The sequence below is a fragment of the Oryzias melastigma genome, linkage group LG14, assembly GCF_002922805.2.
Source record: "Oryzias melastigma strain HK-1 linkage group LG14, ASM292280v2, whole genome shotgun sequence".
NCBI classification, from domain to species: domain Eukaryota; kingdom Metazoa; phylum Chordata; class Actinopteri; order Beloniformes; family Adrianichthyidae; genus Oryzias; species Oryzias melastigma.
In genome coordinates, this window is record NC_050525.1 from 26,629,972 (window position 1) to 26,632,759 (window position 2,788).

General features: G+C 39.3%; 1 long non-coding RNA gene across 1 annotated transcript; it reads left to right on the forward strand.

Moving 5' to 3' along the window:
* The first annotated feature begins 461 nt into the window (after positions 1 to 461).
* Positions 462 to 2,392, forward strand: LOC118599630. Its single transcript, XR_004949061.1, has 2 exons — positions 462 to 514; positions 1,853 to 2,392. It is a non-coding gene; the product is annotated as an uncharacterized LOC118599630 (long non-coding RNA).
* The last annotated feature ends 396 nt before the right edge of the window (positions 2,393 to 2,788 follow it).

Below are 2,788 nucleotides of genomic sequence, written 5' to 3' on the forward strand. Positions count from 1 at the left end.
CATCCAATCTGCACTGAAACTTAAGTAACATACATGTATAAATAACACTTTAGTGTTTTCAAAATGTAATTTTGCTTGAGGTATTTTCCACGTCCCAGCCTGCTTCCTTAAACTACATCTTGAACCATCACATGGAGGTTTGCAGTATTTCTTATTAATGAGAGCGCTTAGACTCTGAACTGTAAACTAGGATCTTTTATGGCTGCAATTAAAACAAAGAGGGTGAAAGAAAATTACAGTTTACACAAGAAAAGCTAATAAAAAGAGGCTCCATCAGTAGTTTAAATACTGACATGGACTGAAGTCAGTTTTCTCTTCACGTCTCTCATGAGCTGAGGACAAAGAGGGGCAACAAGCCCAAAACAACCCAGCACCACAGCCTGCTACTCAGCTCCCTGCCTGCCTTGGTGTGGCCTCCTGTCTTAAATAGACAGCAGGTGCCAATTAAGGCACATTGGGCACACCTGCCAGGTGAGCAGATGGACTGGATGGAGAAAGGTTCACCATTACAATGGTAATCACGTAAACACTTCACGACTGTGAAGTGTTGTATATCAGCACAAAGCTGCTTTTCTTTGCCTCAGAATCCAGTGGATTTATGTAAATTGAGTAAAAGGTTCAAGAATAATAATAATTCATAAAGGATAATACATAATGAGATGTCTATGATCAGATTTTTGTACTTTAGTACTTTAATCTGGTCATCTTTAATCTTTTAAGTCTCACTCCAATCATATTGTGATGTGTTGTAAATGCATTCCCAGTGGTTATTTATTTATGATTATCCTATTTAAAAAACTGTTGTTTTCTAGGACATAGTTTCTGCAGAGCGGGAGGAGTTCTTCTTCTTTTCGTCCGGATACTTTTGTTTGCACTCTCCTCTGCTCACAACCCCAACCTAAAATTACCGGTGCAACAAAAATGGCGAGCAACATCAAAGCTATCCAGATCCAGATTCCAGCTCAGACGAGGAAAACAAAGACGTTCATGGATCTATTTGTCTGCAAGTGCATGCATCGGAATGGGGCAGAGCACTGAGATGTTTTAGGCTCAATTCAGAGAACTTTCTCCAATGGAATTTTTACGTTGCTCCTGATTTATTACGATTTGAATATGCAGTTTTAATCTTAAATTCTTTGATACATGCCCTCCATCATGAAGTCTGGGGAATACAACATGAGAGGCTAAGTTGTGTAAATGTGATTGACCAGAGAATTTCCGGTGTTAAAGTGGAACATTTTATTCCAGCATCTGCCCAAAAATCGACTTCAATGCGGTGCAGCGCTTCTTTAACATCAGTAGGGGGTGCTGTCACAGCAGGAAGACACTGAGTCACACAACTGACCTGTGGAGTCCTGTGATTATTAGACTGCTGCAGGCAAAGACCCGTGGAGCTTTTTCCAGCTCAGAGCATAATTCAACCTGCTAAAAAATGCATTAGAGACGCACAGAAGCTGGTGGTAAGTCAGTCTGGACCAGCTGGAGATCTCTGACACAAACCAGAAATACCTGCAATAGGACATTTTACATTTACCTGCAAATGGATGCCATTTATTTAGAAAACGTGGGTATTTTTCATGTTTACAGCTGGTTAAAGCAAAGAAAAAGTGAGGAATTTTGAAGTGTCTGTTCACTTCAATGTAAAAAATCTTCTATAAAATCTAAGAATCCTCAGAGAGAAGTTGTTTTCGTGAAGATGTTTTAAGGAGGATGGTAGCTAAAATCCTAATCACTGATTTTTGTTTGTATTTGCATCATCATCGTGTTTTTTAGCTCATGAATGTGTGAGCCTCTTGGTGCAGCTGGACCTCCTGCCTAATCACTGAGCATTCATTGATAACTGTAACTGCAGATCCGAACTCTCCGAGCCTTCCTTTGCTTCCTGGTGTAAATTGATCGTCTTTGAGAGGAAGAGCATCGATCTTCCTGGAAAACAAGGCCCTTCTGTGCATGCTGAGGAGAGTGGGCAAAAACAAGCAGATGACCGTTTTAACAAGCCTGTGTTTATACGTGTCAGCTGGAATCAATGGCGGGGAGACGGACGGCGCGTCAACCCTTCAGGCTGCACGCGCATTGTTCTGGATTTACACGCTGCAGAGCTGCAGCTCAGACCGGATGCTGCAGTCGACTGAAGGTGAAGCGCTTGTGTTGCCCTCTAGCACCTTCACATGGACACTTGGAGCTACAGCCGCTACGCTTAGACACATTTCAGTCTGTGTTGATGGATGTTTGGAGCAAAAATAAGAAAGTAGGAAGAGAAATCTTCATGATGTGACTGAATGCTGAATTTACTTTTAGAGCTTGTTCCAGATCGTTATAGAAAGAACAAATTGTCATTACTGGTTTCAAAAACTTTAATAGAATCTTGACCATAATAAAGACTTACAGTTCAGCCTCTAGTACATATGTGTCAAAGTCAAGGCCCGAGGGCCGAATCCGGCCCTCTGGGTAATTCTATCTGGCTCCAATTAATTTTATTTTGTAGTTATTAATGTTATCCTGGATTTATTTTTATCTTGTATAATTTTGACAAAATACATTTTTATGGAGAGTAAAATATTGAAATTTATTTAAGGTTTAAATTGATTTATTCTGGAAAAACATTCCTGCCTTTTTATTATTCATAATTATGTTAAAAAGTTACAGTTTTAACAAAAAAATTATCACTCTGCTAGCTTTGTGGACTATTTTGGCATTTACTAAGATTTTTTAGGCTATTTTGGAGTTTAGCTAATATTTCAGCTACATGCTAACTGTTTTGGCTAATTTAGAGTTTTTTCATTTTTTT